This window comes from Simochromis diagramma, unplaced genomic scaffold (assembly GCF_900408965.1).
Source record: "Simochromis diagramma unplaced genomic scaffold, fSimDia1.1 OVJJ01000761.1, whole genome shotgun sequence".
NCBI classification, from domain to species: domain Eukaryota; kingdom Metazoa; phylum Chordata; class Actinopteri; order Cichliformes; family Cichlidae; genus Simochromis; species Simochromis diagramma.
In genome coordinates, this window is record NW_024387069.1 from 459,846 (window position 1) to 473,493 (window position 13,648).

General features: G+C 39.6%; 1 long non-coding RNA gene across 1 annotated transcript; it reads left to right on the forward strand.

Annotated features, from left to right (window-relative positions):
* Window positions 1-4,979: 4,979 nt before the first annotated feature.
* On the forward strand, window positions 4,980-5,858 carry LOC120742163. The gene is made up of 2 exons (XR_005697797.1): window positions 4,980-5,181; window positions 5,608-5,858. It is a non-coding gene; the product is annotated as an uncharacterized LOC120742163 (long non-coding RNA).
* Window positions 5,859-13,648: the final 7,790 nt, after the last annotated feature.

Genomic DNA, 13,648 nt, shown 5'->3' on the forward strand with positions numbered 1-13,648 from the left:
AAGTGCTGAGGCTTGCTTGGCAAAAAAAAAGGTTTTATGCTGAATTCCAGCAAGATCAACCTTGACCACGATTTCCCCCCTGAGATCATGGCTTTGAGGAAGGAGTATGCAGAGGCACGAAAGGTCCTAAAAGAGAAAAATGTACGGTTTAGGACCCTCTACCAAGCGTGCCTTAAGGTTTTTTTTCAAAGAAGGAGCGAAAACCTACAACACGGTGGAGGAGGCAACGGCTGACCTGGCGAGTCGGGGCCTGCCGGCAAAGGTGATTACACCACCGGCAACCCCCAAAGAAAAACTACAAAGATGCCCGCTGTGGCGGGGAGTTGGTGGTCGGCGTCCGCATCAGGTCCGAGGAGCTGCGGGATGTAGAGAGAAGCTGTAAGTATACAGACGTGAAGAGAACTAATTTAATGTTATGTATTAGCTATGGACAACATGGTGAATTATGGTTACTGTCGAGCTAAAATGGGTGGGGCTTCTCGTGCTGTGAGTGCCGTCGCAGTGGAAGGCCCCCTAACTCAGGGAGTAATAAGGGGTTTCCCTTCAAGTTGTGAGGGTGTCAGTGGAAGTGCTCCACTGTCAGAAGCCAGCTTTGGAGCTTTCAAGATCCAGTTATGTTCAAATGTTTTCAGTTCATTCCTAACTTTTTTTACTTGTTACTGTTTTAAGAGGGGGTTGCCTGCTGCTGTTGAGTTTATGCGCTGTGGTAACTTAATATATCTTTATGGGAAGTGAGTCAGTGAAAGTAATCTCTTTTAATGTTAACAGGGTTCTGAACGTGATTAAGATGAATAAGATACTGTCCAAACTAAGGAAGGAGAAGGCCCAGATTGCACTACTTCAGTAGACACACATGAACCAAGTAGATCACTTGAGATTGAAAAGAAAGGGTTTTAAATATGTACTCTCCTCTTCCGTTAAGTCCAAACACAAGAGGGGTGTGGCTACACTTATCTCTGGTACACTTAACTATGAACATATCTCAGAACTCTGTGACGAGGAAGGCAGATTTGTTAGAATAATAGAAAGAATAGAGGGGTCTGAAATCACAATTTTAAATGTTTATGCTCCCCCGGGGAGCGATTGGCTATTCTATAGGAATATGTTTGATTTAATGGTGGATTCTCAGGGGATAGTTGTCTTTGGGGGGGATTTTAACTTTAGACTTGACCCTAAACTAGACTCCTGCACCCTGACCAACCAGGTAACAGCACTTACTAGAAAAGTCAATTCCTATATGGTAGAGATGGGGATAATAGATGTATGGAGGGACCGCTACGCATCTACCAGAGATTTCACTCATTACTCTGGTTCATTTAAAGCGTATGGAGGCTGGACTACTTTTTCATGTTTAAAGTTGAAAAGTTTAGGGTCAGGGACTGTGAAATATTAACAAGAGATCTATCTGACTTATCTCTCTATCTTTGCAGGTGGCTAGGAAAAAACGTACCACACTGTGGCAATTTAACCTTAATGATCCTGCCATAGTTTCCAAATTAAAGGTAGACATTAAAGAATTTCTAGACGTTAATGACACAGGGGAGGTATCTCCAACTATTCTTTGGGATACGCTCAAAGCGGTAATGAGAGGTAAATTAATTTCTATCGCCTCCCACTTAACCCTCTGGGGTCGCCGGGCGCGTCAAAATCCCATGACCAATTTAAGAGGACACAGCTACAAGATGCAGCGATTCAGAGTCTCTATTTCAACTTGGGTCGAAAGTGCGGACTTAAAACTACATACCAGTTTTTGAATTGTGTCGATGGGCCACGTAAAACCAGAGTTAGGATAAAAACTACACACGATGTTTTTTTCTGAACAAAACAGTGGCGTTTACAGCGGGAAGAACGGTAAAAACGGCGTTTTCTACAGACAGCGCTAGCAAACACTCTCCCTTTGCGAGTGAAAAAAGAAAGAGAAAAAACACCCCTTCCCTATTGGTGTTAGAGTTTACCATGTCAGCCAATCAAAAAAAAATGATAAGGCAACATGTGACATTTGGTTGTTTAGGGAGAAGGGGAAGTTTTTAGGAGTGACACCTGCAACGGAAAGCGGGCGAACGAAAGAAAGAGAGAGAGCGAGTTTTCATATTTGAGACATTAGTGACGTTTAGCGTGTTTGGAGGCTGTAGTTAGTGTGTTGTGTAGTTATTGTTTTGTATTGTGTGTCAGTCATACTGCTGAATTCATATTTGCTCTAAAAAAGCCGTCAAAGGCAGATTCCAGTGTAAACTCTGTTCCCACATGGAAAACTGGACTGATTTCTGTATAAGGTTCTGGGGAAGTTTGGCTTTCAAGACAAGTTTATTAGAGTAATCCAAGGTCTGTATGCTCGACCCTCAGCCCGTATTAAGGTGAATGGTGATCTCTCCAAGCCCTTTGCTCTGGAACGTGGCTGTAGGCAGGGTTGTGCAATCTCGCCACTTCTCTTTGATTTATTCATAGAAACATTAGGCCAAGCGATTAGACAAAATCATAACATTAGGGGTGTTGCGCTGTCAGGAGTTGAATATAAAGTGGTAATGTTTGCCGATGATGTACTGGTCTGCCTGGAGGAGCCAGAGAGGTCTTTTAGTGAGTTGATGTCTACTTTAAGTGATTTGGGGAAGTTATCTGGTTATAAGGTCAATATTTCAAAAACACAGGTGATGACTTTAAATTATACAGCTTCTGCAGCTTTACGTAGGAAATTTAAAGTAAATTGGGATAATGAGAAAATTAAGTACCTGGGAATATATTTGACTGCGGACCTCTCGGGGCTCTTTCAGGCAAACGACGAGCCGATATCTGCAAGTATAAAAGCTGATTTGCACAGATGGAATCTGGTCCCCTCAGCTCCCGGGTAACCGCAATCAAGATGAACACGCTCCTGTTAAGGTTCAAAAATTGAGGAAGGAGAGTACAAACAACCATGGTCCAAGAGCTTGTTCAAACAATTGATTTTAATGAAATACACGCGTGGGAAGACCAGTTCCGTTCGCAGACAGGGCTGATCTCCGACTTAATCAAAGCATAAACAGATATTTTATACCATCAGGGCTTAAATTTAATGACGCCCCCTCAACGTCAGATCCATCTCATACATAGGTCAGATCAAAACCACAATGACTTTTAACACAGTTTAAAAAGAACATTGTCTCTGTCTTCATAGCAGATGTTTCCTGTCAACCCGCTTCTCCAAAACCGCAGACAATGTTTTTGCAGTGAGCGAGCACTTCTGCAAGCCCACAATTACAAGCAAACATGATATTTCACGACCTTATGTGGCACTCTGTGTCACCTCTCACCTATAAATGATTCTCTCTAACTGAGTGTGTGTGTATGTGTCGTCCTCAAATGCTCTCTCATCTCACCCGTTGCACTTCTGACTTTTCACCAGAACCGAGGCTCATCCTTACATATAGTCCTCAAAATAACCTGCACTTAGACTGCTTTCGGTTTCAGTTCTGCAAAAGGCACACTCTGCAAACCTGCAATTTCCTGTCAACCTGTGGCTTTAGTCTTTCTGAAGGACACACACTGTTTAAACATCTGAATGCAATATCAATACTGTAGATTATATTATTAATCTGGACAAGAGCAGTAAAATAATTTCCCTGATCTCCACACTCCCCAGACTGCTTTATCTTTTTAGAAACTTGCCAATAGAAGTGAGCGATTACCAATTTATTGAGTGGGACAAATGGATCTCCAGATTTATCTGGCAGGGCCGAAAGCCAAGGATTAACTAGAAAAATTTGCATTTCCTGCGAAAATGCTGTGTGGATGCCTTAAGGGCTGAAGATGTCTGCTGAAAAAAGCTGAAAAAGTTGAAAAAAAAAAGCAAAAAAATGTTGCCCTAAGCAGGATTCGAACCTGGCCCTTCTGGTACTCAAGGCAGGTACATACCTCACTGCGCCACACTCTTTCTCACAAAGAAGAGGTGGAGAGACTGACAATTGTGCTGAAATGAGCAGAAGAGGCTGAGTATTGTGCTGAGAAGGCGCTACCCAAAAGGCGCCACAAGAGGGCACTCCAACACAAGAGATGACATAGAAGCTGCTGAGAATTGTGCTGATAAGAGGTGGAAAGGTTGAAAATTTTACAGAAGAGGTGAATAAGTAGAATTTGGGCAGAAAAGAGGTGAAAACTGAATATTTTGATGAAAAGAGTTCAATCAGCAGAATTTTGCTGAGAAGAGGTTTTTTCTGAAAACAGCAGAAAAAACTGAATATATTGCTGAAAAGAGTTCAATCAGCAGAATTTCTTCTTAAAAGAGTTCAATCAGCAGAATTTTGCTGAGAAGAGGTTTTTTCTGAAAACGGCAGAAAAAACTGAAAATTTTGTTGAAAAGAGTTTAATCAGCAGAATTTCTTCTGAAAAGAGTTCAATCAGCAGAATTTTGCTGAAAAGAGTTTTTTTCTGAAAACAGCAGAAAAAACTGAAAATTTTGCTGAAAAGAGTTGAATGATTAGAATTTCTGCTGAAAAGAGTTGAATGAGTAGAATTCTGCTGAAAAGAGGTTTTTGCTGAAAACATCTGAAAAAGCTGGGATTTGTGCTGAAAAGTGGTGAAAAAGCTGGTATTTGTGCTGAAAAGTGGTGAAAAAACTGAAAATTTTGCTGAAAAGGGGTGTAAAAGCTTAAATTTGTGTTGAAAAGAGTTAAAAAAGTTTAACTGTTGACTGAAAGAAATGTTGCCATAAGCGGGATTTGAACCCCGGCCTCCCAGTCTGAGAACGGACGCTCATCTCACTGAGCTAAAACACAGGTCAAGCCGGCAAGGAAAATCAGTGAGGCCACTGATAATATGCAAAAAAGGGCAAAAAATATTGAAAAGAAAAATCAATATCTCAAAAAGTATAGAAGTTATGAGCACCAAAAGTCATAGCAGGAAAGAGCAGAAAGAGCAGAATTTTTTAAGATTTGAACTGAGAAAATAGCACAAAAACTGAGGGAGTAGTTAGCGGACAAAAAACGGCAAAAAACGGAGCAACTTGAAGAATAACTAGAAAAATTTGCATTTCCTGCGAAAATGCTGTGTGGATGCCTTTACGCTGAAGATGTCTGCTGAAAAAAGCTGAGAAAGTTGAAAAAAAAAACTGAAAAAAATGTTGCCCTGAGCAGGATTCGAACCTGGCCCTTCTGGTACTCAAGGCAGGTTCTCAACTCACTGGGCCAAACTCTTTCTCACAAGGAAGAGGTGGAGAGATTGACAATTGTGATGAAATGAGCAGAAGAGACTGAGAATTTCATTTGAATGGGACAAATTAAGCTTAATATTTTAAAAAGTATAATAGCAGAAAATACCAAAAGACATAGCAGGAATTAGCAGAAATAGCAGAATAGTTTAAAATTTGAACGGTGAAAATCGGCTGAAAATTGTGGAAGTAGTTAAGTGCCAAAAAGATCCCAAGAGGAACTCAATACTTCACTAGAAAAATTTGCATTTCCTGCGAAAATGCTGTGTGGATGCCTTAAGGGCTGAAGATGTCTGCTGAAAAAAGCTGAAAAAGTTGAAAAAAAAAAGCAAAAAAATGTTGCCCTGAGCAGGATTCGAACCTGGTCCTTCTGGTACTCAAGGCAGGTACATATCTCACTGCGCCACAGTCTTTCTCACAAAGAAGAGGTGGAGAGACTGACAATTGTGCTGAAATGAGCAGAAGAGGCTGAGTATTGTGCTGAGAAGGCGCTACCCAAAAGGCGCCACAAGAGGGCACTCCAACACAAGAGATGACATAGAAGCTGCTGAGAATTGTGCTGATAAGAGGTGGAAAGGTTGAAAATCTTACAGAAGAGGTGAATAAGCAGAATTTGGGCAGAAAAGAGGTGAAAACTGAATATTTTGCTGAAAAGAGTTCAATCAGCAGAATTTCTTCTGAAAAGAGTTCAATCAGCAGAATTTTGCTGAGAAGAGGTTTTTTCTGAAAACGGCAGAAAAAACTGAAAATTTTGTTGAAAAGAGTTTAATCAGCAGAATTTCTTCTGAAAAGAGTTCAATCAGCAGAATTTTGCTGAAAAGAGTTTTTTTCTGAAAACAGCAGAAAAAACTGAAAATTTTGCTGAAAAGAGTTGAATGATTAGAATTTCTGCTGAAAAGAGTTGAATGAGTAGAATTCTGCTGAAAAGAGGTTTTTGCTGAAAACAGCTGAAAAAGCTGGGATTTGTGCTGAAAAGTGGTGAAAAAACTGAAAATTGTCCTGAAAAGGGGTGAAAAAGCTTAAATTTGTGTTAAAAAGACTTAAGAAAGTGTAACTGTTGACTGAAAGAAATGTTGCCATAAGCGGGATTTGAACCCCGGCCTCCCAGTCTGAGAACGGACGCTCATCTCACTGAGCTAAAACACAGGTCAAGCCGGCAAGGAAAATCAGTGAGGCCACTGATAATATGCAAAAAAGGGCAAAAAATATTGAAAAGAAAAATCAATATCTCAAAAAGTATAGAAGTTATGAGCACCAAAAGTCATAGCAGGAAAGAGCAGAAAGAGCAGAATTTTTAGAGATTTGAACTGAGAAAATAGCACAAAAACTGAAGGAGTAGTAAGCGGACAAAAAACGGCAAAAAACGGAGCAACTTGAAGAATAATAAAGAACTAGAAAAATTTGCATTTCCTGCGAAAATGCTGTGTGGATGCCTTAACGCTGAAGATGTCTGCAGAAAAAAGCTGAAAAAGTTGAAAAAAAAAATGTTGCCCTGAGCAGGATTCGAACCTGGCCCTTCTGGTCTAAGGGCAGCTATTTAACTCACTGAGCCAATGTCATTCTCACAAAGAAGAGGTGGAGAGATTGACAATTGGGCTGAAATGAGCAGAAGAGGCGGAGAATTGTGCTAATAAGAGGTGAAAAGGCTTAAATGTTTCAGAAGAGGTGAATAAGCAGAATTTGGGCAGAAGAGAGGTGAAAATTCTGCTGAAAAGAGTTCAATCAGCACAATTTCTACTGAAAAGAGTTTAATCAGCAGAATTTCTACTGAAAAGAGTTTAATCAGCAGAATTTCTACTGAAAAGAGTTCAATCAGCAGAATTTCTACTGAAAAGAGTTCAATCAGCACAATTTCTACTGAAAAGAGTTTAATCAGCAGAATTTCTACTGAAAAGAGTTGAATGAGCAGAATTCTCCTGAAAAGAGGTTTTTGCTGAAAATAGCAGAAAAAACTGAAAAACTTTTCTGAGAAGAGCTCAATCAGAAGAATTTGTGCTGAAAAGAGTTCAATGAGCAAAATTCTGCTGAAAAGAGGTTTTTACTAAAAACAGCTGAAAAGCTGGTATTTGTGCTGAAAAGTGGTGAAAAAAACTGAAAATTGTCCTCAAAAGGGGTGAAAAAGCTTAAATTTGTGTTAAAAAGACTTAAAAAAGTGTAACTGTTGACTGAAAGAAATGTTGCCATAAGCGGGATTTGAACCCCGGCCTCCCAGTCTGAGAACGGACGCTCATCTCACTGAGCTAAAACACAGGTCAAGCCGGCAAGGAAAATCAGTGAGGCCACTGATAATATGCAAAAAAGGGCAAAAAATATTGAAAAGAAAAATCAATATCTCAAAAAGTATAGAAGTTATGAGCACCAAAAGTCATAGCAGGAAAGAGCAGAAAGAGCAGAATTTTTAGAGATTTGAACTGAGAAAATAGCACAAAAACTGAAGGAGTAGTAAGCGGACAAAAAACGGCAAAAACGGAGCAACTTGAAGAATAATAATAATATAGAATAAAGAGAAACAGGAACACTATAGTGTGGATGCCTTCCAGGCATCCACACAATAAAGAGAAACAGGATCACAATAGTGTGGATGCCTTCCGGCATCCACACAACTAGAAAAATTTGCATTTCCTGCGAAAATGCTGTGTGGATGCCTTAACGCTGAAGATGTCTGCAGAAAAAAGCTGAAAAAGTTGAAAAAAAAATGTTGCCCTGAGCAGGATTCGAACCTGGCCCTCCTGGTCTAAGGGCAGCTATTTAGCTCACTGAGCCAATGTCATTCTCACAAAGAAGAGGTGGAGAGATTGACAATTGGGCTGAAATGAGCAGAAGAGGCGGAGAATTGTGCTAATAAGAGGTGAAAAGGCTTAAATGTTTCAGAAGAGGTGAATAAGCAGAATTTGGGCAGAAGAGAGGTGAAAATTCTGCTGAAAAGAGTTCAATCAGCACAATTTCTACTGAAAAGAGTTTAATCAGCAGAATTTCTACTGAAAAGAGTTTAATCAGCAGAATTTCTACTGAAAAGAGTTTAATCAGCAGAATTTCTACTGAAAAGAGTTCAATCAGCAGAATTTCTACTGAAAAGAGTTGAATGAGCAGAATTCTCCTGAAAAGAGGTTTTTGCTGAAAATAGCAGAAAAAACTGAAAAACTTTTCTGAGAAGAGTTCAATCAGAAGAATTTGTGCTGAAAAGAGTTCAATGAGCAAAATTCTGCTGAAAAGAGGTTTTTACTAAAAACAGCTGAAAAGCTGGTATTTGTGCTGAAAAGTGGTGAAAAAACTGAAAATTGTCCTCAAAAGGGGTGAAAAAGCTTAAATTTGTGTTAAAAAGACTTAAAAAAGTGTAACTGTTGACTGAAAGAAATGTTGCCATAAGCGGGATTTGAACCCCGGCCTCCCAGTCTGAGAACGGACGCTCATCTCACTGAGCTAAAACACAGGTCAAGCCGGCAAGGAAAATCAGTGAGGCCACTGATAATATGCAGAAAAGAGCAAAAAATATTGAAAAGAAAAATCAATATCTCAAAAAGTATAGAAGTTATGAGCACCAAAAGTCATAGCAGGAAAGAGCAGAAAGAGCAGAATTTTTAGAGATTTGAACTGAGAAAATAGCACAAAAACTGAAGGAGTAGTAAGCGGACAAAAAACGGCAAAAAACGGAGCAACTTGAAGAATAATAAAGAACTAGAAAAATTTGCATTTCCTGCGAAAATGCTGTGTGGATGCCTTAACGCTGAGGATGTCTGCTGAAAAAAGCTGAAAAAGTGGAAAAAAAAACCAAAAAAATATTGCCCTGAGCGGGATTCGAACCTGGCACTTCTGGTACTCAAGGGAGGTTCTCATCTCACTGCGCCACAGTCATTCTCACAAAGAAGAGGTGGAGAGACTGACAATGCTGGTGAAATTAGCAGAAGCTGCTTAGAATTGTGCTAATAAGAGGTGAAAAGGCTAAACATTTAGCAGAAAAGAGGTGAATCAGAAGAAGTTCTGCTGAAAAGAGGTAAAGAAGCAAAAAGATGAGCTGAAAAGAGGTTTAGAAGCAGAAGTGCTTGCTCAAGATGACTGTATGTGTAATGACACACTGGAGAGTGTCAAGAAAGCAGAGCGCATGCAAGCAGGGAACATGTGTAGCAACTGTCACAGGTAGGATTCGAACCTCTGCCACCAGGTCTCACGGCAGCTGCCCTACGCTCTGAACCAAATGAGTTCTGGTCACAAGCAAAGATATGATGAGAGGGAAAATGTGCACTGTGGAGCAGAAGCTAAAAATAGCAGAAAAGAGGTGAAGAGGAAGAACTTTGTTGTGAAATGAGGTAAAGAAACTTAAATTTGTGCTTAAAACAAGTGAAAAAGCTGAACTCTGAAATCCTGCTACAACAGCAGAAGAGGCTGATATTTTTCAGCTACTCATTGAGCCAAACTGGTTCTCACATAACTGAAAAAAGGTGGAAAAGCTTAAAATTCTAATGAAAACAGCAGAAGAGGCTGAGTGCACTGTGGAGCAGAAGCTCAAATTAGCAGAAAAGAGGTGAAAACAGCAGAAGAGGGTGAGATTTGTGCTGATAAGAGGTGAAAATGCTGAACCAATCAGAGGTACTGCTTCTGTCTGCTTCATCAGGCTGTGTACTTGTATGTATTTCTGCCACAGACTGTTAACAAGAATCTGAGGTCCATATTAGAAAAGCTGGTAAAATCATAAAACTTTGCAGAAATGTAATAAATTATCAATATGAATTACCGGTCTGTGATAGTGTATAAATTTGTAGTTAAAAAAAAACATGTTGACCAAGGTGGAATCGAACCCAGGACCTTTGGTCTGAAGAGCCGTGTCATTATCAATCGCGCCACCTGAAAAGGGGGCGGGGCGCCTTAAAAACCAGGGTGATCAGCAGTCAGAATTTGATCGCGGTGAGCGGTGAAAAACGCCGTTTTTTGGAGTTACAAAACGTCGTGTAACTCAAAAACTAGGTGGGATAGAAGCATAATTCTTGCACTGGGTGAATCAGCGGACTTTGGTGTACTTTGACTGCGATTTACATAGCTCTTTGTATCTCTGTCGCGGAGATATGACGAGAGAAGAAACGGCTTCATTTTTGGAGTTTACTAAGGCACTACCCAAAAGGCGCCACAAGAGGGCACTCCAACACAAGAGATGACCTATTTACACTGTAAACAGCCCCTACTAAGCCACTACATAACACAGTGATATTACAGCTATACAAATTCACACAAATACTATGATTTGGCAGAAATACTATGACTGAGTAGTAATACTATAACATAACAGATTTCCTAAAAAAAACTATGAAATTGCAGTAATTCTATGACTTGGCAGAGATACTACGTTTTAGCACAAATAGTATAACAACGCAGAAATACTATGACTTAGTAGTAATACTATAACTTAACAATTCAATGTTCTTGCACAAATACCACAATATGGCAGAAATACTATGTTTTAGCAGAAATACTGTGATTTGGTATAAATACTACGATTTGGCACACATACTATATTCCGCAGATACTCTATAACATAACAGATATTCTACGACTTAGTAGTAATACTATAACATAACAGAATTATTAATTGGGCAAAAATATCACGATTTGGCAAAAATACTATGATTGGGTACAAATACTATGATTTGGCAATAATACTGCGTTTTAACAACAACTACTGAGATTTGATTGAAATACCATGATTTAGAAGAAATACTATGACTCCATACAAATACGATGCTTTGGCACAAATACTATGATTTGGCACAAGTACTATCATTTAGTACAAATACTATGATTGGGCAGAAGTACAATGTTTCAGTACAAATACTATGATTTGGCAGGAATACTCTGATTTAGCAGAAATACTATGTTTTAACATAAATACTGTCTTTTGGCAGAAGTTCCTGCTAAAAAGGACTATTTCTGCTTTTTAGCAGAAATACTGTAATTTGGCATAAATACTATAATTTGTGATAAATACTATGATTTGGCACATATAATATATTCAGCACATATATTATAAAATAACAGAAATATTAGGATTTGGCCTCAAAACCATGATTTTGCACAAATACCATGATTTTGCAAAAATACTATGATTTAGCAGAAGTACTACAATGTAGTAGAAGTACTTTGCTTTAGCAGAAATACTATGATTGAGGAGTAATACTTAAACATAGGAGAAATATTGATACACAGACACACATACACAGAGAGTAAAGGGAACAGGAGCTGTGGAGAGTCTGTGCTTGGTATATGTAGGTCAGTTAAATTAGCTGCACCTGCAGTAGTCAGCCCTTACACACGCAGACACAGAGAGAGGTGTGAGTTTTCTTCAGTGTATTTCTGACATTCAGGACTCCCCTCGAACAAATGGCCATAATTTCCTAACCGTAGAGGCTAGAACGGTCATTCAGACATCGTTTTATTCAGAAGAGATGGGGGAATCTTCAGGTCTTCATAATTCAGAGATAAAACATAAATTATTAAAGATATATGACTTGTAATACACTGTAACTGAGTAGAGGCGAAGTAAAAACTGCCTTGACTTGTGCTCAAACAACCTTTGATAACTCTAAATCTATATGGAGCATCAAAATCATTCTTTCACCGTAAGAGACAGCAGGCTTTGGTGAACAGTCATGGAAATTTTCAGGGCTCTGTGGAAATCCATCAAAAAGATATGACGAGAGAAAAAAGTGGTTCATTTCCACAGTTTGAAATCTGATGAAATCTGAGCGAAGGACAAATTTCCTACCCTCAAACAAGTCCAACTCATTTCAGAACGGTAATAGGTGAGAAAGAAATTCTTGAATTGTGAGCGTCAGGAGTGTCTGAAGATATACGGGGACAAGCCTCATGTCTTAACTTTGCTTCGTTAAGGAGATATGACAATTTGAAAATGCCTCTCATTAGAGAAATCCAGCGGTGATTTTGAACAAACTCTCCATTGACTTTATATGGAGAGTTTTCTGACCATGTGTTGATCTGAGGAGATTTGCCAAAATTCTATAAATCCCACAACAATGATAGTGACATTTCCTGAAAGCCAGCAAAAATACCTACGTTTTGATGTATAATTTGTGGAAGTTGAGTGGAAATTGAGCGAGTAGCAAGGAGTTGTTCAGACATGAAGAGAAAATTCAGAACGGACGAGTGTGCAGTGGGAGTTAATTGCATAGCAACCATAGCAACGCATGTATTTTCTGAAAAATCACCATTTTGCAACTGAAGACTTAAAGAGAGATAAGATTGAAACGGTAGAAGATCTGAAAAAGCTGGATCATACAGGAATAGCCCAATCATTTGAGAACGTTTTAAAGTTTGAATGGAGTTTCTAGGTGAAAGTATGAAGCAGTAGTTAAGTTTCAAAGACAAGAAAGTTTTAGCAGAATTGTGGAAGTTTCCCATTCATTTCAATGGGACAAATTAAAGGAAAAAAGTGTAATATTTTAAAAAGTATAATAGTAATAAACACCAAAAGTCATAGCTGGAATTAGCAGAAAGAGCAGAACAGTTTAGAGTTTGAACTGAGAAAATCGGCTGAGAACTGAGGAAGTAGTTGAAGTCCAAAAAGTGTACGGAAGCAACTAGAAGAATAATAATAAAGAATAAAGAGAAACAGGAACACTATAGTGTGGATGCCTTGAGGGCATCCACACAATTAGTCATTGTCAATTGTTGATTTGTCCTGTTCTCATTGTATGACGAATTATGATGGCTGTTTGGTAGTCGTTTGCATACAACGCATACTCTTTCTCTCTTCATATGTGTGTGTGTCTCTGGTAAAATTTAGTCTGGTTCCGGCAACAGTTTTATGTTAATGTACAATCCTTAATATGTTTTATGTGTGTGTGTGGGGGGGCACCAGAGGGAGTGTTCGCCCGGGGCGCCAAAAAGGCTAGGACCGCCACTGGTTACATGACACGTGTGTATAACCTTTCATAAATGTAGCTGTGTGTCATGGTCCGCGGTGGGTGGCTGGGATTTCCGTGAGGCTCCTGAACATACCTGGGATCCGCCCCTGGGCAGGGCCACCTCCTCCAGTTCCTGCAGTTTCTGGATTCACCTTGGCTCACGCTCTACTCTCGGACTCAGGATACCAAGCCACCATTCTGGAAATCACTCTGTGTGCCTCGCCTGCCTGCCCTCCTGCCATCACACTCCATCTGGAACCTACGGATCTCAGGTCAGCCTCTCCACGCCACTCAGCTCACCCTGGATCCCCGTCGCCCCCCTGTCATCGCTCTGTTTCTCCTCCTGTAATGTGACTGCTTACTGCCCAGTTCCAGTCTGCATCTCAGGCCCCGTTCCCTCTCTCTAATAATAATAATAATAATAATAATAATAATAATAATAATGGATTGCATTTATATAGCGCTTTTCGGGACCCCTAAAAGCGCTTTACAATACCACTATTCATTCACTCTCACATTCATACACTGGTGGAGGCAGCTACAGTTGTCGCCACAGCTG